Here is a 23,412-nt window from a genome sequence, read left to right on the forward strand (position 1 = left end):
GATTATTTTGGAAGCTGTGGCCCTAATGGTAGAGCCACAGAATCTAGGCTGCCTGAGGAAGATCCCCATAAAGAATTTGAGAGTGAGAGGAATGGATCTTTGGGCAGAGGGCTGAGGAAGTAAGAGCAGTAGGTCTGATCATTCTGGAAACTACGGCCTGCCAGGATTTCAATTTACATTAAATGCCCCAAACAAAAGGCAATGGGAACAATTTCCAGCATTCAGATTTGATCTTCACTCTATAAGCCCCCAAATTTTGTTTCTTGACAAACAAGTCTCGCAGTCTCTAAAATGATCACCCCAAGCTCCTTAGGATGGCTCGTGATGTCTGTGCACCTGTTCCAACCAATCTCTGCCTCTCTGCCCTCAGGTCGCTCTTGCTCCCTGGCAGCTCCTTGGCCAGCCTGCTCCTTCCCGGCTGCATGTGGTCCCTTCCCTCCCCACTCACCGTCTTCTCCTCGTAGCCCTCCCTCTGCTCAGCAGACATTTCCCTCTTTTTTTTGTTGGAGACAGAGTCTCCTTTTGTCACCCTCAGTAGTTTGCCTTGATGCTATAGCTCATGGCACCCTCAAACTCTCGGGCTCAAGTAATCCTCTTGTCTCAGCCTCCCAATTAGCTGGGACTACAGGTGCCCACCACAATACCCCATTATTTTTTTAGCGACAGGGTCTGGCTTTTTGTTGCTCAGGCTGGTCTCAAATTCCTGAGTTCAAGCACTCTACCAGCCTCGGCCTCCCAGGGTGCTAGGAGGACAAGCGTGAGCCACCCTGCCCAGCCTCAGCAGACACTTCTTACCCTTAACTGTCAAGTCTTCAGCAAAGCTGTGCCTTTGTTTACCACTGACGGCACCCACTGTACTCTACCCTACTACTTTCATTAACGGAATTGCATTTTATTAATTCTTTGTAAAGACCCTGGAATACCACCCACCTTCCTCACAGTCAGTGACTCCAGGAGGGCAGCAGGAACCCTCCTCTGCCTTTCTCACTGTTGCAGCCTCTGCCAATGTGCAGGATGTGGCACGCAAAAGCTCCATGGAGAATTTTGAATAAATAGATGAGAAGTCAAGACTCCCAGGTCTCTAAAGCCAAATTATGCTTTCTTATGACTTGGATATATTTTCTTTTTTTTTTTTTTGTAGAGACAGAGTCTCACTTTATGGCCCTCGGTAGAGTGCCGTGACCTCACACAGCTCACAGCAACCTCCAACTCCTGGGCTTAAGGGATTCTCCTGCCTTAGCCTCCTGAGCAGCTGGGACTACAGGCGCCCGCCACAACGCCCGGCTATTTTTTGGTTGCAGTTTGGCCAGGGCTGGGTTTGAACCCATCACCCTTGGTATATGGGGCCGGCGCCCTACCGACTGAGCCACAGGCGCCGCCCTGGATATATTTTCTTAACTTGAAAACAAGTGCTTGGTTTAAATGGCCTCTCTTCTGGATGAAACTGTTTTTTGTTTTGTTTTGTTTTGAGACAGAGTCTCACTATGTCGCCCTCAGGAGAGTGCTGTGGCATCACAGCTCACATCAAACTCTTGGGCTCAAGAGATTCTCTCGCCTCAGCCTCCCAAGTAGCTGGGACTACCGTCTCCCACCACAACGCCCAGCTATTTTTTGTTGCAGTTGTCATTGTTGTTTAGCTGGCCCAGGCTGGGTTTGAACCCACTAGCTTCGGTGCACGTGGCCAGCGCCATAACCACTGTGCTACGGGCACCGAACCATGAAACTGTTTTATTAAAAAAAAAAAATTCACATGTGTTAAGTATTTTTGCTTTCATAAGACTTCAATTATTTCTCAAAAGAAAGAGAATCTGGCTTATTTCAATGGAAGAGGAAGCAATATCAAGCGTTTTACCCCTGACAGCTCACACAGAGGAGGCTGGCGGGTGATTAGAGGCAAAATGCGCCCATCAAGAGTGGCAGAGACAGAAGAGACCATGTCAGCTGTCAGCTTCTGTGGAAGCGGAAAAGGTGCCTGCTACCTTTCCACACCAACAGGAGGTCTCTTGTCACCCCAGGCAGTCTCTGCTAGCTCTCTCGAAAATGGAATTCTAAAAAGCATGCAGAATAAATAAAAGATAGGTTTCATAAGCACTTTATTCCAGCAGTGCAAGGGGCAAGAATAAATGCACCCTGGGCACATCCCCCCCCAAACTGTGATGGGAGGGAGAGGGCAGGCATGGGATCAGCACTGGAGCCTAAAATTGCACTGGGAACCTTTGCTTAACATAGGAAAAAATACCAGCAGAGTGATCTACCCTGAGTCAGGACAGTCAGGCTAACAAGGAACGGTGATAATGAGTCTTCTTCACTTTGGACCACAGCCTCCCATTGGCACAGGCATTTCTTAAAGCCTGTCCCATCTGGAATAGTGGAGTTCAACCTCAAAATGCCTGTATTTGGAAGCCCAGGGCATGATTTCCCCAGCGGTCAGACAGAAGCTAACCCAGTGGGTATTGTCTGTCCATAGCACCTCAAACAGATGTGAAAATGGAGAGAAATCATATGTCAGCTACGGAGTCAGAGGCCCAACATAAACCAAACCACTGCTAGGGGCAGTCATCACCCCTGGCTATTTTCCAGATGTGGGGAAACCAATTCATCAGTCATGAACTAACTGCTCCATGCTGCTGGTAAAAGTTAGATAAGGAAGGGCTTGAAAAGCTGAATCTGCCAGAATAGGAGAGTAGCCTGCCTCTCTCCAAAGGCAAAGAAGAGGCCAGGTGCAGTGGCTCACGCCTTAATCCCAGTACTCTGGGAGGCAGAGGTGGGTGACAGCCTGAGCTCAGGAGTTCGAGACCAGCCTAAGCAAGAGCAAGACCCCATCTCTAGGGGTGGCACCTGTGGCTCAATGGAGTAGGGCGCTAGCCCCATATGCCAGAGGTGGCGGGTTCAAACGCAGCCCTGGCCAAAAACTGCAAAAAAAAAAAAAAAAAAAAGACCCCACCTCTAAAAAATAGCCAGACATTGTGGCAAGCACCTTGGGAGGCTGAGGCAAGAGGATCACTTGAGCCCAAGTGTTTGAGGTTGCTGTGAGCTATGATGCCATGGCACTCTACCCAGGGTGACAAAGAGAAGCTCTGCTTCAAAAGGAAAAAAAAAAAAAGGAAAAGAAGGGCTCAACTACTTTCTGTGACACCCAGGGATCTCCCAGAATAGTGAAAACAAAACAAAAAATGTCAGCTGAGAAAGGAGTCTTTGTTGATCCAACCTGTATCATGGAAAGACAGTGACTGGGCCTGTATGTGCCTGCTACACATGGGACCAAACAGGGCTCTCTGTACAGTCTGGAAAGTGTCATTCTGGGAGAGGCCTTATCACCACAGTGTGTAGACACAAGCTATCTGGGGAGAGATGTGGCATCTTCCTGCCATAACCCTGTGCTAATCAGGTCACTCTTGACACCTCCCTTCCCTGGGTCTCATGTTCACCGATGGCCACATCATAATTTGGCCCAATTGTCTGACAACACAAGACCCCTGGCAGAAGACAGAGCTGAGAAGAGCATAGACCAGCCAGCACACACCTGTCTGGTCAGCATGGTGTGATGGGGAGGTGTGGATGCTAGGGAGGTCCCCACTTACTCCCGGATGACCTTAGCAAATCTTTTTTCCTCTCCCAATTCAGGCTCTCATTTTTAGAAGGAAGTCACAATGCCCAGTGTGAAGGTGATGAGGTTCCTGGCACACAGGGGACGTTAGTAAACTCTAGCTCCCTTTCCTTCTGTCAACATTCTAAGAACACAGGAATTCCTTTGCTCCCTCTAGGAATATATGAAACTGCTCTGTAGGTAGAACAACGGTTCTCTAAGCTACAGAGCTGGGCCTTCTTTCTCTTCATATCATTCTCAACTTTGTCCTTGACACTGTAATGAAACCGTCAGTGCCCTATCAAGAACAAACCATGATTTTACTACAAAATAAGCTATCGGAAAGGAAGGAAGGAAATTTACATTTTCCCTTAACACCAGCCTAGACAAACCGGCATTATCTTCTTTCCCTGCCAATGTGAGGTACCTTCTCCCCAGTGCTCGTGACATGCAACAGAAAGCTTTAAGTTGTTGAGTTATGGGCCAGGCACGGTGACTCATACCTGTAATCCTAGCATTCTGGAAGGCAGAGGTGGGTGGATTGCCTGAGTTCACAGGTTCGAGACCAGCCTGAGCCAGAGTGAGACCCCATCTCTAAAAATATCTGGGTGTTTCCACGGGCGCCTGTAGACCCAGCAACTTGGGAGGCTGAGGCAAGAGAATCGCTTGAGCCCAAGAGTTTTAGATTGCTGTGAGCTGCAACACCACAGCACTCTACTGAGGGTGACAAAGTGAGACTCCTGTCTCAAAAAACATAAAAAATAAAGTAAATAGAGAAAAAAAAGAAGTTCAGTTGTTTCTCTAGCTATCTCTGACAAGCTTCAAAACTTGAGAAGGATGACCGCTAACAAAGCAGAGAACACAGGCACGCTCCTTTTCAAATAACCCACAAATGAAAAAGAAAACTAAAATTCAACAAGAAGAAAGCCCCAATTGTTCTCCCGCCATCCTGTCACTCCTGCCATACTGTCACCTACATGAAACAGCTGCTAGCGCAGAGACAGACGCACAGTCGCTGCGGCAAGTAATGAAGCTTTCCACAAAGGCTTCTTGTGCTCCATTCATAAAACCGCCCTGACAGTTTTCACCCAGCCGGTGACACTGTCCATCCCAATGAGCATCTCCAGAGCCTCACCGATGCCCAGCGTGGTCCAGCCTGGCACTCAGGCCACCAGGCTCACATGCTGGGGGCTCAAGCTACTACTCCCCACTGGGCACGTCCTATCGGAAGAACATTTACAAAATCTTCAAAATTATTCCACTTCCTCCCTATGTTAATCTATGGAAAACCTGAGGAAAATGTCCTTGTTTGTATTTTCTAAGGTCTTCAAAAATAGCTAATCCTATAGTTTCCAAAGAAAGAGTCACAACAAGAAGAAATATCCAAAACGAAACACACAAACAAAAAACACCTGAAAATCTAAAACTGAAGAATATAAGAAGAGGAATTTAGGTCTTCATTCGTATACATCCTGAGTCACCAGACCTCAGCTTCCTCATCTCTGCCGTTCCTAGAATGTCCTTCCGTCCCTTTCCAGCTCATTTCTTACCATTCCTCTATTCTTCAGATGAAATGGCCAATTCTGGGCGGCGCCTGTGGTTCAGTGAGTAGGCACAGGCCCCATATACCAAAGGTGCCGGGTTTGAACCCAGCCCCCGGCCAAACTGCAACAACAAAAAAAATAGCCGGGCATTGTGGCCAATTCTCTTTCGGTTTCCATGGAACAGTAATACAAAACATATTGCTCTTTATTACTAACTTCATCTATGATTCTTTACAGCGTTTACTTATTATATCGTTATATAAAGGCTACTGTTTCAGGCTGGGCACAGTGGCTCACTCCTGTAATCCTAGCACTCTGGGAGGCCGAGGTGAGTAGATTGCCTGAGCTCAGGAGTTCAAGACCAGCCTGAGTCAACAGCGAGACCCTGTCTCTAAAAATAGTCAGGCACCAGCTACTCAGGAGGCTAAGGCAAGAGGATCACTTGAGCCCAAGCATTTGAGGTTGCTGTGAGTTATGACGCCACAGTACTCTACTGAGGGCAACAAAGTGAGACTCTATCTCAAAATAAATAAATAAACAAATGAATGAATGAATAAAGGCAGGCTACCATTTCATGAACTTCTGAGGACACGACGTTTGCTTTCTTCATCTAATCATTCTAGCACCAGCTCAGAGCCCGCTGACCATTCAAGTGTAACACATATTTGATGAATGAATAAGAGACATCACCTCAGTAGAAATTAGCCAAAGAAGAACTGTTTCTTTCTGTAACTTGAACTGCATCTCCTGGTACAGGGACGATCTTCCTACGGAAGTAGCATGGAGAAAAGCTACTATAGAACATGAAAGAGTCAAACTGACATTTGACTGGAAAAGAACTGGGGCCTCTTTATTTTCACACGTGGGGTGGGGATGATTAAGCCCCTTTGAAGCAATGAGATGTGCTATGAAAACAGCCGAAGTCACTTAATCCACCATCAAATTTGGTACAGTGTTTAGGACATGGATAAAAAGATTCCTGCACAATTAGGTTTGCATATCTCACTTTTAAAAGCTGAATTGTGCTCAGAGGAGAGTTATCAGGATAAAAAGCAAGCATGGAATTACATGATAAGAATAAATGTTACGGCTCGGCACCTGTGGCTCAAGTGGCTAAGGTGACAGCCACATACACCAGAGCCAGCAGTTTCGAATCCACCCTGGGCCTGCCAAACAACAATGACAACTACAACCAAAAAATAGCCGGGCATTGTGGCAGGTGCCTGTAGTCCCAGCTACTTGGGAGGCTAAGGCAAGAGAATCACTTAAGCCCAGGAGTTGGGAGGTTGCTGTGAGCTGTGATGCCACAGCACCCTACCCAGGGCAACAGCTTGAGACTCTGTCTCAAAAACATATATAAATAAAATAAAAAAAAAAATTTACAAAAAAAGAATAAATGTTACATAAAATGTTTAATATTGAGAAAATGTGTCTCAGAGAAGGAGAAGACTAGACTAAGAACCAATGGGTAAGAAATACTGACAGATAAAATTCAACTGAAGACCTACAGTGGTTATGCAAACAATTAGTAAAAGCTAAAGTAGAATGATCTACTCTAGAAATAATGAATTATTTGTCAATGAGGATACTCAAACACTTAGCAGAGACAACTCAAATATTAAAAAGGCTGTAAGACCAGCTTAATTTTAAGGACTCTTCATCTAAATTCTACAAGGGTAGTATTTTAGTTAACAGAGTTAGAATAAGACTGTAGGGCAGGCATCCTCAAACTTTTTAAACAAGGGGCCAATTCACTATCCCTCAGACCACTGGCGGGCTGGACTATAGTTTAAAAAAAAAACTATGAACAAATTCCTGTGCACACTGTACATATCTTATTTTGAAGTAAAAAACAAAACACACCGCTTCCTGTGGCCCACGGGCCGCAGTTTGAGGACGCCTGCTTTAGGGCATCAATTTTACAGTGTATTTTAGCTTTTACTATTTTTTCTTTTTCTTTTTGTAGAGACAGAGTCTCACTTTATCGCCCTTGGTAGAGTGCCGTGGCATCACACAGCTGACAGCAACCTCCAACTCCTGGGCTTAGGCAATTCTCTTGCCTCAGCCTCCCGAGCAGGTGGGACTACAGGTGCCCGCCACAACGCCCAGCTATTTTTTTGTTTGCAGTTTGGGGCTGGGTTTGAACCCACCCTTGGTATATGGGGCCGGCGCCCTACCCACTGAGCCACAGGCGCCGCCATTAGCTTTGACTTTTGTTTTAAAGCTTTGAAAAGACACTGTAAATATTTCTTCTTATAAAATCAGCTAAATTTTGGAAATCCCAGGCTTAGGCACAGTTTCCTCAAATCAGAAGGCAAAATACAATTGCTGTAGACATATTTTTTTTTTTGCAGTTTTTTTTTTTTTTTTTTTTTTTTGGCCAGGGCCGGGTTTGAACCCGCCATCTCCAGTATATGGGGCCGGCGCCCTACTCCTTTGAGCCACAGGCGCAGCCCCTAATTGCTGTAGATTTTTAACTTCATTTTTAATACTGTGATGAGATTTACCTCATTTATAGTAGTGCCTAATTGAAGCTGATATCCTAAACTCTTTCTCCACAAATGGCAAACTATTTTTTGTCCTATTCCAACCTTGAAATGTCTTATTCTCACCATTCAACATGGCAATAAAAAGAAAGAAAAATGCATACAGATTGGAAAGGTTGTGAGTGTGAAAACTTTCTTTATTCTCAAAAAAAAAATTAAATGGAATGGATTTCAACTTTCCCATTAGAATCTATTTTTTTCATCACATAATTCGTCTTTTTGAGGCTTCCATTTTGAAGCTCAGTATGGGCTTGGCAAATGATGTTTAATTACTAAAAAATGTATTTGAGAACTTCTAAGGCTACACCCAAATATTGACCACTTCAGTCTGAGTTTTTCTATGTTGAGTCACATAATTCCTGCAAAAAGCGTCCCTTGTCACCCCACAGGGAGTGGTGACCATTAGCCCAGGGAAAACAGCCCATGTCGGGGCGCTTGAGGAAGAAACAGGTCTCAGGAGCAGGGCAGGGCAGGACTCAGATCCTGTACAGCCACTCTCTTGGGTGACAACCAACCAAAATGGGAGAAGCTCAGCTAGTGACCCCCTGTTATCAACCCCAATATATTGGCCACCGCCTGCAGTGACCATCAGCAGTTTAGAGCATGCAGCTTACAAACCAGCCTGCCTGTGCGTGACTCCTGCCACTGCCTTTTACTAACAGTGAGATCTCAGGCTAATGACTAAACTTCTCAGACTTCTGTCTCCTCATTCTGTCAAATGGGAATCACACCAGAAAGAAGGCAGCGACTGAAGGAGCTTGGGATGCCCTCAGCCACACCAGGGCTTGCTAAGGACCGTTAGAAATGGGCACTGGCCCTGTGTGAGTGGCTTGTCCTTCAGCATTGTAGAGAAATTCTCCTCTTGGGGTGAACAAAGTGGAAGACTCCAGCAAGCCCTGCACCTGCAGCCCCGGGCAGCTCCAGGACGAGGAGCTTGGGAAAGGCCAGTTGCCTGAAACTGCTCACTAAGGGCAATATCGTCACAACTCACCTCTCATGCCAGGTGAAGTCCCAGGACCTAAAAGAAGATAGATTGCAGGTCAACTCCATGGAATATGATCTGTTTTGTTTGTTTAATGGGTGTCTTCGCATATAGGGCAAAAATTTGCCCCGGACTTTCTTTCATGATAAGATAGGAGCGAGGCTGTGAAAAGAGGTCCACCCACCTCTTGACTCCCCAAGTGCTTTATTATTACCAAACCCCAAGAGCTGCCAAACTCACGATAGTCAGTTATCACTGACTGTCACTTGGGGCCAGTGTGTTCCCTCTGCTAGCACAATGCCCCCCTCTGTGTCAACAGACTCAACAGTGAGACCGCCTGGCCCGGCAGCCCACTCAGCAGGAACACTTTCTGAACAGAGCCTGTCTTCCAGCTCTTAAGCACTATATGTCTACCCACCCCAGGACCGACTAGGTAAATGATGGAAACTGTATTTACCTCCAACTGTTGATGCCACAAAGTGCCATTCATTTCCTCATCTGTCTTCTCTAGAGCTTTTTACCCCCTTTGTCTCCAACACTAGAATCTTTGCTAGAGCTGGGGCTACATCCTTCGCTTTCTCTTAACTCATCCCAACATCAGGATAGGCCAGGATGATAAAATACATGTTATGAAAGTGATCAAGGGGTTTCTAAAATTTCCACTCACAGATATTATCCATCCAAAGCCACAGAAGTCAAGCACTGCAGGGCTTACAGCACGGCAGTTCCCCGACACCTCTACGATTCTTTGCAGCCAGGCCAAAAAACCCTCTGACCCTTACGTGCTCCAGGAAATGACAAGCCACAGGAAGCTTCTTGCACACAGGGTGTGAGCAATCCTTCCTCCTTCAAAACATCCCCAAGGGCTCAAGTACCCCCTTGCAGACAACCAAGGGCCCCAAATGTACCTGAAGATCAAACAGAAAGTCTCTCATTTCAAAAACTGCCACCTTCAGACAACGCTTGCCCATCAGTCCCTGTGCTGTGTGCCCTCTTTCTAGCACCCCTGAATCCCACTGCAAGAAAAGTTGTGGCCCTGAGTTCCCTGGTGGCAAGTTTGTGAGTTTACGGCCCTGTCAATGTCGCCCCATGTCTAGGCAGTATGATAGAAGCCTGGCCAGGGCAGGTCAACTGAGCAGAAGATATGAGGGGCAGGAAAGAGCAGGGTGTGCAGGGAGCTGCCACAGCCCAGAGCAGCCAGGTGAGCTGGGGGATGAGGGGTTTCCAGCTCCCAGGACACAACCTCCCATGGGGCAACAGAGGAGCTGGGAACGCAGAAGAGGGCAGGACCAAGAAACACCTGATGCGGATGTTCCCTGCATGAAACAGGGAAGCAGGGAAGATTTTTCAGCTGAATAACCCCAGAAGGTTCCATTGAAAAGATGATAAGATTTTGCACATTCATCTTGTGCCAGCAAAGGCATATTGCTCTCCACTTCCTCTTACTCTAGTTGTGGGGAGACTTTCTCCATGGATTGCACCACACACAGCTCCCTCTCAGCCCTAACAGAAAATGGCCTCAAAAATCTACAAATGAGGCTGGGCGCAGTGACTCCCGCCTGTAATCCTAGCACTCTGCGAGGCCAAGAGGAGTGGATTGCTATCTCAGGAGACTGAAACCAGCCTGAACAAGAGTGAGACCCTGTCTCTACCAAAAATAGAAAAACTGAGGCAAGAGGATCACCTGAGCCCAAGAATGTGAGGTTGCTGTGAGTTATCATAATGCTGCAGCGCTCTACCCAGGGCCACAGAGTGAGTTTCTCTCTTTAAAAAAAAAAAAAAAAATCTACAGATGAGCAAAAAGCCGAATCCTAATATCTACACTCTGTTTCACCCAGGCAGGCCCACTCTGGAGACTACTTCCCCTATTAATTGTGATTATTACCATTCATCCTAAGCTAGAACAGTGATTTTCAACTGATGTGCCACAAAAATGTTTAAAGATCATCAATGAAATTATTTTCGAAACAAGTTCAAAGTACAGGAAGTATATTCTTTTAAAAAAAAATTTTTAATCAACATAATTTAAGCATGTTGCAGAAGTTGAACTATAGGTTCAAGTGTGCTGGGGGGGGTTAAAAAAAAGGTTGAAGAACACTGTTATGGTGGCTTTTTTGAGCTCTCAGTTCCACTGCAGATGGCATAGTTGGCATTCTGATCTCACAGTGGGACATTCTTGTAAAAGGTAGGTGATTTCTATCCCAAGGTGACAAGTGCTTTCCTATGCCTGCCATCACCTCTGAGTGGTTTTGGGAAAGCAGGAAGAGGCACAGCCCAGACGCAGCAGGAGTTGTGCTTTGAGTTGTTTTTCTAATAGAAACACAGCAAAATCTCATGACTTCTGCTCCTTGGGTCCAAGATCGCTTGGCTTGGCCTGAAGCAGGTCCCTGTGCCCAGACTCTAGACAAACTTTGAGGCCCAGACACTTGGTAAGAGTCAAGAAACCTGCTGATGGGAGCAGGGCAAGGCCCCTGCAGAGGTTTGACACCTTGCAGAGTCACCAAGAGACATCCCTGGAACTTCCGAGACCGCACCACTAGACCTCACAGATCTGAGCGACCAACAGCAAAACAGCAGGCACCTGAAGAGAGCTGACAGCTAGCAGGAAGGACTGGGCAGACTGAGCCGACCATCACAACAGACAACGGCCAAAGAAGCGGCCTGAACGGGAGGAACCCGAGGAGTGTGATGCTGCCCCACGCTCCCATCAGCTCCCAACACTTTCCCACCCTGCAGCAGTCAGCGGGGCCACATGACCAATTGTGGGAAATGGGTGTGAGAGGCCACTTCTCTCCCACCCCACCCCAGAAACATACACACATGTCCCTCGTCCACTGTCCTCCACTGTTGACCTTCCTCTACTTCTCAGGAAAGGAACCGAATACACAATTTTTTCAAATTCTGCATCATGACCCATTAGAGCATTATGAAGTCAGTTCAGTAAGACCAACATTGAAGAGAAAACTGCATTGAATAAAATAAAATGCTAGAAAGAATGGGAACCATCAAGGCAAAAATTGTTTGGTGGATCCCTTGTGTGTGCTGAATCACCATGTAAAAGGGATTTAGGGTCATGCAAAAGAGTTTAGAAGCCACTGACTCAGAAGTAGAGCTGTGCAAACATCCTAAAGACCGACACCTAGTCTTAGGGCTCCACCACTTACCCCATCCTTGCTATTTGACTGTGGCCAAGTTCCTCAAAGCCCTGAGCCTCCATCTTTCCAAACAGAAAATAAGGAAGACAATAATGAATCATAGGACCATTGAGAGGGCAAAGTAAAGCAAATATATGTAAGAGCCATTTGTGGAATAGAAAGAACCTTGTCAGTGTTAACAGCTGTCATCTTAAATCAATGCATTTGCATATTTTGAACTTTTATTCTAGAATTAAAAGCTTCAGTCTCTGGAGAAGGAATTTCAAGCATCATCAGCAAGAAAAACCTGAGCCCCTGAGAAGCTCCTGCTTCATTTTTAAGAATGTGAAGACTCCTGGTAAGTTGCCATGAAAGATTTCAGGGCCACTAGGAAGCAAATTCTAACAACACACCCTAGAAACCAATGTCCCAGTGGCCATTTGTGTATAAATATTGTGCCAGTTACAAATATCCTTACCCAGATTTTGATTCAAAACTTGTGAATGTGCCTCCGTAACAAAATTCTGTTGACCACTTTGTACCTCCTGGTACCACATTAAGTACAGAACCAAAGAAAATCAAAGTCAGTGTGGAGCCCATAGCTCAGTGGGTAGGGTGCTGGCCACATGCACTGAGGCTGATAGGTTCAAACCCGGCACGGACCTGCTAAACAACAATGACAACTGCAACAAAAAAACAGCCAGGCATTGTGGTGGGTGCTGTAGTCCGAGCTACTCAGGAGGCTAAGGCAAGAGTATCGCTTAAGCCCAAGAATTTGAGGTTGCTGTGAGCTATGAATGCTGCAGCACTCTACTGAGGGCAACATAGTGAGACTCTGTCTCAAAAGGAAAAGAAAAGAAAATCAAAGTCATCGCAATAACCATTTCTCTAATTTAAACCTCTCCCCTTGAACTTGGGAACACCTAATCACAGTGGTGATGAGTAATGTTGAGTCAGACGTACTTTTTTTGATTATCTGATTAATAGGATCATGGTGCATGACCACTAATCAAAGCAAACACTCATGGCCCTCATGCAATGAGGCAGCTTCCCTGTCTAGATGAACCACGACAGCCACTCACTGCTCTCCCAGGTCTAAATCACTCAGCCTTCTAGTAGAAGAGGACCATCATCACTTTCCAGCAGAAATCCTTGGGGCAGGAAAAAGCAAGCATGGGAAATACGGGCTACTGTATCTGCCTGGCTGCAGGCCCAGGACCCCGCTCAGTGGGAAGAAGTAGAAGGAGATACACAGAGATTCGTTATATAAGGCATCGGAATTGTGTAACCGGGAGCGTCTGCAACCCCAGCACTAAGACTCATTGTATAAATCAAGTGAAACGTGTCATCAGGGAGCATCTGCCACCTCAGAACTAAGGACACTCGCTCTCACACCACTCAGCCCCATCACTCTGCTTGTTCCTCCCTCTCAAGGAGAACCCACATTCATACCCCAACGCCTCTCAGCAGAATGGTCCAGAGGCATTTTCAAGCCTCTCTAGTAGAAAATGCCCGTATTCTGAGTTCCAGGCTTCTGGATGGTGGGACTCTGACCGCCTTCTTCATCAGTTCCAACAACAATGTGTAATAATGTGTAATGCAAACGGAATCGATTTTGCCATAAAAATGACAGCCATTCCTTATGCAATTCCTGCTTTAAGTGTGATAGCACAACAAAAGTTTGCCCCTCAAAATGTTCAAAAGACCCTACCTTAATCATCTGACATCTGGTCAGCCTCCTATTTTCCTTTCCTTCTGAGTCAAGCTTCTGAATAGCTTACTCGCCACTCACGCTGCCCCTGAGACTAACTCATGAGTCCCAGTGCAATGCCATCCGGCTTCCACTCCTACTGCCAAAGGTCACCAATAGCTGGCTTTGGGCAGGAAATAATTAACTTGGGAATACTCAAAACCTAGTCCTCACCCCCAGTCTCAGAGTATCAGAGGACTGCCTTACCAGCTTGCTACTTGCGCTGAACGCTGGGCAAGGCAGAGATTTACAAGCAGAACAGAATAAGATCGACAGGGCAGACCCGAGGTGCTGGAGGGAAGACGGGCCAGGGAGTCTGCATCAGAGAGACTTCGGGAGAACGTGGGGGAAAGGAGCAGGAAACACAGAGGACATCTGGAACAGAGATTTTAAATTCTGTTGGACGTTAAGCACAGAATCCATCTTTGGTGTTCTTTGAAAAATTACAGTAAAGATTTACGTTGCTTTTTGGCTATCAGACTAGTGAGATAGATCAGATGAGAGGGGCAGATGTGACATCAAGAATGAGCCACAGGCACCATGGCTTTATGAGCGCTTCACCTCCCATGACCTATTTATTTGTGACACTGAGTGTTTTTGCCCACGGTTTTTGCCCACTGCCAGCACCCTTGACTCTGATGGTGTACTCGTTTCCAGCTCTCCTGATCTCCCTGATTTTTCACTCTGAATCTCCTCTGTCACTTGTCTTCCTCCTGCTGCTCTCAAAATTCAGGTGTGCTCTTGCTCGACCTGGTCTTCCTCATCCACCCACTTGGTTATACCCAGAATAACTCTTTTTGTCTAATTGTCACATCCACAGATTCAAAGGCTGACTGGGCCACCCACAGACATCTCCAGTCCAACTCCTTCCAGGCTGCAGGGCATTCGGAGTTCGCTCAGCGATGCCAGCAGCAGACCACCGCGCCTTTCACTGCCCTGTCTTGCAGCCTGCACCTCCACGCCAGCCCCACACTGTCAATCAGAAGAGCCACTCAAAACCGCATGTCCAGAAATGTCCCTCTAACACACAAACTTTCCTGTGGCAGCCTATCACCTGCACAATGCACACCATGCCCCGCCCAAGATGGCCTGAGCCACCTGAACACACCATTCTATTTGTGATCTCCACATTGCTCTTTCTGGCCCACATGGCAAACTCCTCTTAATCCCTTGTACCGAGCTCAAAAATTGCCCCTTTGAAGACACTTCCCTGACATCTCCCCCAATAAGCAGAGCCAACCCATCCGCTTCCTGGCACCCACACCATTCCTCAAACATAACCCTTACACAGTATAGTTATTTGCTTACATGCTGTTTCATTCCTTGCTGCAGGTGGCTTGGGTATAGAAAATAATTTATCATATTTATTTAAGTTCCAATACTTCATACAGTATGTTTCACATAATAGATGCTCAATAAACTTTTACTGGATGACTTGAACATTTACTGTGATGGATTGAATTGTGTCCCCTAAAATCCTAACCCCCAGGACCTCAGGACATCACCTTATTTGAAAATAGGATCTTTGCAAATATAATTTGTTAAGAGGAGGCCACACTGAAGTAGAGTGGGCCCCAAATCCAACAATGACTGGTGTACCTACAATTAGGGGAAATTTGGACCCAGGTGTACACAGAAAAGGCCACGTGAAGATGACAGCAGAGATGGGGTGATGATTCTACAAGCCAAAGAAGAATAGTATTATCAGAAAACCACCAGAAGCTGGGGAAAACCTTCTAACAGATTCTCCCTCGAAGCCCTCAGGAGAACTAAACCTTTCAACACCTTGATCTCAGATTTCTGGCCTCCAGAACTATGAGACAATAAATTTCTGTTGTGTGAGCCACTCAGTCTGTCCTACTTTGTTACAGCAGCTCTAGCATACTGATACATTTGCTAGGTAAAAATAACTACCCAAAGCAGTCATTACCTGAATATTTGCAGTGTACAAATATTCAGTACATGCTTCCTCTTCTGAGTATTTTAAAAGAAAAAAAATGGTATTTTCCATATAATTTTTCCCCAATAGACTTTTATTTCCATCAGGAAAATATTCAACAGGCAGGAACAGTTATAGAAGGTAGACAAATGGTTAAAGGAGAGGCCTAAAGACAGCAGGGAGCCATTTCCACTGAGGTGTGTCCCACCCTTTCCTCTGGTATTCCTGCCTGGGCTCACCTCCCAGGATTGCCTTCCCTCCTCTGGTCACCACCAGGCAATCACAGCTTCTCAGTGAATCCAGGAAAACCATCCTCACTGAAACCAAGGAGCTCAGTCTAATCCAGTAAACGCGACAGGGAAGACAAGGCTAACAAGCAAACATCCTCTCCCAGTCCAGTGCAAGCCGTCTCCTTGTGTCTTTCTCTGCTTCCCACTTGAAAGGCTAAACCCAGCACAGACCCTCGAGTGGATGGAGGAAGCCAACGCGTGTAGGGAGAGAGAGTTCGCTCACCTGAGCCACCGATTCCCAGGCAGTTCTGAGTAAGTCCCCGCAATGGGAGTGGCAGGAGAGTGTGGCTAAGGTTGTCAAAGGGAGCATTGAGGGGACAAGCCCCACACGCTCAAACCGCTGCCCCCGCGGCATTTGTTTTCTTGTGGAATCTGCTTCCAGCTTCACATTCACTTCACTCCGAATCTGGCTGCAAGAACACAGAATCCACTAAAGATAACTTTGGCAGGAAAGCCACAGATTTTAATGTGAAGTGATTCACAACTGAAATATGACACTTTTTAAAAGCTCGTTAAAACTGTTAAACATGGGTGAGTTTGTTAGAGAGTCAGCCTGCTCCATTTTATAAATGCCTCTTAATTTTTTTACAGGTATCTGGTTTTTAGTAGTGGCTGTTAAAAAACAGGCTGGGACTATCTTCTCCTAAAAAGCAAAACTAGAAATATGCTCTAAGAATTTATTCTATTCGAATTTTTAAAAATCCATTGGAAAAACAAAAATTCAAGTTTATACCATAATAAATGACTAATAAGCGTCATTTCCATTTTACACCAGCATTGTTGCTATTACAACTGTATGTCCTTCTGCACGACAAGGTACTGTGTACTGCAGTAAGAGGAAAACAGGTAGGCCAGTACCCTGGGCAAAGCAATAAAACCGGGAATTAACACTAAATTTACCAAAGATCATTAAAAAAATCTCATCCACTTAGCAATAAAGAAAATTACAGGGCGGCGCCTGTGGCTCAGTGAGTAGGGTGCCGGCCCCATATGCCGAGGGTGGCGGGTTCAAACCCAGCCCCGGCCAAACTGCAACAAAAAATAGCCGGGCGTTGTGGCGGGCGCCTGTAGTCCCAGCTGCTTGGGAGGCTGAGGCAAGAGAATCGCGTAAGCCCAAGAGTTAGAGGTTGCTGTGAGCCGTGTGAGCCACGGCACTTTACCTGAGGGCAGTATAGTGAGACTCTGTCTCTACAAAAAAAAAAAAAAAATACATACACCTTTAAAAAAAAAAAAAAGAAAATTACAGCATCAAAGAAGAAATTAAAAGTGCCATGACAAATTACAAACCAAAACAAATGGGAATACAAGGTCTGGTTCCTTTGATACATTCAAAGTTGTTTTCACAGGTAGATACATGACCTTAAGTATTTTCATTATTGAAGAAAGACAAGGACTAAGCTCTCAAAGAACTTAGAAAACAGAAGTTATAGAAAACAGCAGGAATAAGAAAACTAAAACTGGGATTGAATTACTTCAAATATTAAAAGAAAACATCACTGATAAATATGCACTCTCTCCTTAAAATGGACTAAGCTCCAGAACATCCAAAGGACAGAGAGAGCTGGTGGGGGAGGGGGAGCAAAACGGGAAATGGAGAAAGTGAAACGACACACACAGAAGATCAAGATGTTAAGAGGGCAGCATTTAGGGGCCAGGCACAGTGGTTCCTGCCTCTAATCCCGGTGCTCTGGGAGGCCGAGGCAAGTGGAATGCTTGAGCTCACGGGTTCGAGACCAGCCTGAACAAGAGTGAGACCCCCGTCTCTAAAACTAGCTGGACGTTGTGGCAGGCACCTGTAGTCCCAGCTTCTTGGGAGGCTGAGGCAAGATTATTGCTTGAGCCCAAGAGTTTGAGGTTGCTGTGAGCTGTGATGCCATGACACTCTACTGAGGGCAACAAAGTGAGACTCTGTCTCCAAAAAAAAAAAAAGTACAGCATTTGGCAAAAGTAAAAGGAGAAAATAATACTGACCACCTCCCAAAGCTTTTATGACAGTCAATTAAGTACTTCACTGCACTTGGAAATTACTAAGCACCAGGTAATCATCTCGACCATTCTAACATCTTCAGCAATTTCATTTGTTCCTCGGCTCAGGACATAATCCCTCGACATGTTCCAATAGGCCCAGCGTGCAGGGTGACATTTGTGATTTCATCTTCAAAACAGTGCAACTCAGAAATTGGCAAAAGGGCAAACTCGTCCATCTCTGAGGCAGCCCTGACACGGCTCTGTGGGAGCTGGAGAGGGGACAGCTGATGTGGAATGATCTGACAAGGGTCAAATGTCCTCCGGGAAACAAGCCCTTGCAGCACAGTTTTGTGCCACAAAAGCCTCCTACTGAAACGTACAAGAAGAGGAGTTGTTCAGAATCTGCCTGAGTAAAGAGGGCCATGGGGAGGGTCAGAGGGGGTCACTGTCCAGGAACAGAACGAAGGGTGAAGAGCAGGAGGGAGGAAAATGGAGGTGAAAAGGATTGACTGGACCTGTCAATACAAGAGAAAAGCCAGATGACCGTCCAATAGCAGGCAATGCTTATTAACACGTCCTGTGCCAGCCAATGTCCTGAGTGTTTTTCAAATGATTTCCCACGAAGACCCCAGTGCACAGGTACCAGGTAGGTGCTGAGATCCTCTTTTACTAAGAAGCCTATAAGGTGATGTTACCTGCCTGGGTCTGAGACTGAGTTCATGGTCAAAGACAGGCATACAGCCAGGTGATCGCACACCAGAGGCCACCCCTAAACCCGCCCACCCACACCCCTTCACAGCGCCACAAAGGAGCGTCCCAGGGACCAACAGAGCCTCAAGAGGGAAGGGGTAGTCACTAGTTCTACAGGGAACTGGGAAGCCCTCAGACTTCCAAAATGAAGCTTCAGCACAGTTACTGCGGCTAAAATCAGAAAGCAGATGACAGTCCTTTGGGAAAGAAACGGAAGGTGATCATGGGAGTTACCCTAAATAAAATTCACCCCCAGGGAACCAACCCTAAAGAGAAGAGGGCCTGAATGGGTAGGAAGGGACACAGCCATTCCATCCGGCCTCAGAACGAGACAAACCAGGAAAGCAATAAATGACGACTGCTGGGAATTCTGATTGGGATAGGAAGGTAAAGAGAAATGAATGTCAGGCAATCTCTTCCCAGAAGTCAAGTCCAAGACAGTAAAAGTATCTTATCAGTCAAGAATTAGGAGTCTATCTAAAAACGAACAGCCCAAAACTAGGGCAAAGGACTTGAACAGACATTTCTCCAAAGAACACACTCAGAAGGCCAATAAGCACGTGAAAAGAAGCTCAACATCACTAACCACTGGGAAATGCAAATCACAGTGAGATAGAAATAAAAACAGGAAATAACACTTACTGGAGAGAAAGTTGAGAAAGTGGAACTCTTGTGCATTCCTGATAGGAATATAAAATGGTGCATCAACTGTGGAAAATGGTATGGCAGCTCCTCAAAAAATTTAAAATAGAATTGTCTTGTCATCCAGCAATTCCATGTCTGGGCACATACCCAAAAGAATTGAAAGCAGGGATGCAAACAGATTTGTCCACCCAAGTTCACAGCTGTATTACTCACAATAGCCAAGAGGTGGAAGCAACCAAACGTCCCCTGACAGATGAATGGATAATAAGACACGTGGATGGTGTCACCCACACGCGTACTGTGCAGCACATACGTACAATGAAATACTACTCGGTTTTAAAAGGGAAGGAGATTCTGTCACTTGCTCAACATGCATGAACCTTGAAGACGTCATGTTCAGTGAAATAAGCCACTCAAAAGGACAAATACGATATGGTTCCGCTTGCATGAGGTCCCAGAGTCGTCAAACTCATAAAGACAAAAAGTAGAACGGTGGTGGCCAGGGGTGGGGGACAGAGGGAAGAAACGACTAACAATGGTTCAGGGTCTCCTTCTGGGGTGATGAAGATGTTCTAGACCTAGATAGGGGTGTTGGGGTGTTGGAGCCACCACACTGTGTTTGTGCAAAATATCATGGAATTGCAGTTAAAATGGAAAATTTAATTTATGTATATTTTAGCATAATTTTTTTTTGAGACACAGTCTCACTTTATTGCCCCCAGTAGAGTGCTGTGGCGTCACAGCTCACAGTAACCTCAAACTCTTGAGCCTAAGCGATTCTCTTGCCTCAGCCTCCCAAGTAGCTGGGACTACAGTAAAAGCCCGGTTATTTTTTTTGTTGTAGTTTTCATTGTTGCTTGGCAGGTCCAGGCTGGGTTCGAACCCACCAGCCTCGGTGCATGTGGCCGGTGCCATAACCCCTGAGCTACAGGTGCTGAGCCATTACCATAATTTTTTTTATTTTTTTGAGACAGAGCCTCAAGCTGTCACCCTGGGTAGAGTGCAGCGGCATCACAGATCACAGCAACCTCCAACTCCTGGGCTCAAGTGATTCTCCTGCCTCCACCTCCCAAGTAGCTGGGACTATAGGCGCCTGCCACAATGCCTGGCTATTTTTTGGTTGCAGCGTCGTTGTTTGGTGGGCCCGGGCTGGATTTGAACCTGCCAGCTTAGGTGTATGTGGCTGGCGCCTTAGCCGCTTAAGCCACAGGCACTGAGCCCATTACCATAATTTTTTTTTAAAGAATTAATTTAATTCCCTTAAGTGTTCATCGAATTGTAACTCTATGGAAGAAATTCATGATATTAGTGTTATACCCCAATAAAACTATCAATTTTTAAAAGAAAAACAAAAAAAGCAAGAGCAGAAGAGAAGCCGAGATAGGGCCAGAGTCCTGTCCATTGGAGTAGGGCAGGTTTTCCCAAACTGTGCCCCTCAACACATCAAGAGCACCTGTATGTGTTTGGGGACAGCTGGGGGGTGGGTGAGAGGGAGGAGGGACTGCAAACTTGAAAACCACTGGATTAAATGAAATAAAACAGGTTTCTTGAGTGCAGAACTTCTTGGAAACTACAAAGTTAACATGCAGAATGAATCTCAAGTGGGAGATTCCTAGGCAAGATAGCCTACATGTGTTTGAAACTAGAAGAGCTTTAAGGAACATAGCCCTTGGACTAAGGAAGAAATCAGACTTAAAGAAATCAGAAATAAAAGACTGACCAAGTGGGGTGACAGGTGACCAGCATGAACGGAGGGGGAGAGCCACCAGCCCTGTGAATCTGAATAACTAGACCACACATCTGCCTTTCTAACTCAGACCATTCAAATCTCCCATGAGATATCTGGTGTTATCAGTTTTCATTAGCCAGAGAAAGCTAATGGTAAAACATGCACAACCTACTTGGCTTCTTCATGCCATGACTGCTACAGACGATCGATGAAAGAGCTTCCATTAGACACATGTAAATAGCAAGTGTTAAAAGTCACCAGAGCAGGGAAGTGGGCAGGTGCAGATGTAATATTACACATAAGTGATACCTACACCCCAAGTCTGAAGTGTGAAGCGCAGATCCGTCAAAGAATAACCCAGAGAAGATTCCTGATTTTGCATGTAATGTAGTTGTCTTTCATGTAAATGACTTTCCCCCATGGGAGGGACTCAGTTGGCAAACTGAGTCTCAGAGCAGAAGCAAAAACAAGATTTTTAAGAGAAAGTGGGGAGGAAAAAAAAAACCTATATAGCCTTGAAGCAGAGAATTTTATTCCCATATCTTTTGAGGTAAACGACTAACTAGCAAAGAGTTAAATCAGGCATTTCTGTCTGCAAGAAAGCCAAATAAAGGTGTCCCACAAAAATCCAAATTCAGTCATTTACAGATTCTCCAGAAAACTCTTGAGTCCTCGGGGAGCATTCACAACAGGTGGTATCAATGGCCATCCTTCCACCAACACCTCCGGTTTAATAAAACCAGCTTTCTACCACTTTCTTCATTCAAATTTCTCAGTTCCTTAATTTATATCCAGTTATAATAGGCACCTGTTTTCTCCAAAGCTACCAAACACCTGTTCACTGTGCCAGCCTGCACACAAAACTGGGATATTGAACACCCATGACCAACTGCTGATGGGCTGAAACGATTAGGACTGCTGCTCTTACTCCGGATGCGTGTAGCCGGCATTGAGGTGTTTGTTTCCCTACTTTGTCCAACACTGAAATGAAAAAATAAGTTCCAATTGGCCAAAAATATACAAGCAGAACTCAAACAAAGGGACACAACTCTTAGCACACTCCTTGAAAGTGGTGGCCAGGGAAAAACAGGGAACACACCAGAACTTTTAATGTACCTTTCCCTTTCTCCAGGGAAGCTCAAACAAAGACAAGTTGAGGGCATGAAATTCGTACAACAGTCTCCCAGGGTGGAGAAAGGCGAACAGAGGTGGTAATACAAAGCCTAAGTCAGGGTGATGGTCCTCAGGAGGAAAGTGAGGAGAGAACTCCAGACTGGCCTTTCCACTTCCTCCAGGAGGAAGGAAGCTGCTACCTCTCCCCCGAGATGACTATCTCCACTGACAACCAGGACTTATCAGAAAGACAACGGAGAGGGGGCAGACAGATAACGTCAACTTACTCTAACAAGACTTCCTGAAGGAAGAAATGAAGGAAGAGGGAAAAAATATGTGAAGAAATATCAGTGAAGAATTTTCCAGAATTGAAAGTATGAACCCCCCAGTGAAAACTGTATTCTAAGTACCCAGTATTAGGCCTAACCTAAGGTAGAAAAATACCAGTTAACTCTTGGCAAATTTCTAGGCTACAAGCCCTCAACAAAATGGAGTACGTCTGGTTCACTCCCGATATAGATGAGAAAGCACTCACGGACTTCTTGCCTAACTCCCTGAGAAACAGACCAGGAAGTGCCAACTGTCCCCAGACTGACCTTTAAGAAATACCCGGTGGAGAAAGTACTGAAACAAAGATGTATGACTAACTGCAAAATTCTGCTTCTGCACGATGCTTGCTAACCTACCGGAATGCAGCCGGGCAGCCCGTGTGCCAACCAGGATGCAGAACAAGCCTTAAAAACCCGACCCCGTAAGCACTCGGGGCTGCTCTCAGAAACCCCACGTTGGGACACTGAGGCAGTCGTGGACAGCTCTTCAATGAAAGGGCTCCTCTTTATATTTGACTTGTCTGCCGTATGGTCTTTGAGAGACTCCTGGGCATAACACCAGGACTGTAAATAAAGACAAATCCAAATCTCACCACATCATAGTGAGAGCATCAAGGATGAAAAAGCCTAAAAGCTGCCAGAGACACATTATCTACAGAAGAGTGACAGACTGTCAGCGATTTTCCATGACCAATAATATAAGCAATAAGATATTTCAAAACACTGGAAGAAATAACCGCCACTCTAAAACTTTATACCCAGTTAAATTAAAATGAAATAGTAAAACCATAATTAAGACATTCCAAACAGAGAAATACTAAGAGAGTTTATCATTAATGTAGCCTCACTCACTGAAAGAATCATTCATAGATGCACTTGAGCATAAATTCAGGTAATGTCAAGATACAGGACACAAAAACGAGCATAGAAATTGATCAAATCCATCATTAGATTTCATTAATTTATGCTCACTAAAATAACTAAATGTTCATGCTTACAGAATTGTTAACAACTGGGTGCAGCGGCTCAAACCTGTAATCGCAGCACTTTGTGAGGCCAAAGTGTAAGGAGCACATGAGCCCAGCACAAGGCCAGCCTGAGCAACAT

The 23,412-nt window shown here is 45.6% G+C and overlaps 1 protein-coding gene across 17 annotated transcripts in view; it reads right to left on the reverse strand.

The window, feature by feature from the left end:
* Nucleotides 1-23,412, reverse strand: part of B3GALT5 (beta-1,3-galactosyltransferase 5) — a 62,679-nt gene that overhangs the window by 27,889 nt on the left and 11,378 nt on the right. For 6 of the 17 annotated variants that reach the window (XM_053565477.1, XM_053565460.1, XM_053565465.1 and 3 more), the window contains exons 1-2: nucleotides 13,245-13,590; nucleotides 8,668-8,694 (exon numbers count right to left, since the gene is read on the reverse strand). The exons of 2 other annotated variants lie outside the window; for them this stretch is intronic. The gene's annotated coding sequence lies outside the window, so the exon portion shown is untranslated. Of the gene's footprint in view, nucleotides 1-8,667; nucleotides 8,695-13,244; nucleotides 13,600-15,720; nucleotides 15,739-23,412 lie in introns of those variants that run through there. 9 more of the 17 variants (XM_053565474.1, XM_053565467.1, XM_053565471.1 and 6 more) reach the window with 7 other exon arrangements.

The sequence above is a fragment of the Nycticebus coucang genome, chromosome 16 (genome assembly GCF_027406575.1).
Source record: "Nycticebus coucang isolate mNycCou1 chromosome 16, mNycCou1.pri, whole genome shotgun sequence".
NCBI lineage: Eukaryota > Metazoa > Chordata > Mammalia > Primates > Lorisidae > Nycticebus > Nycticebus coucang.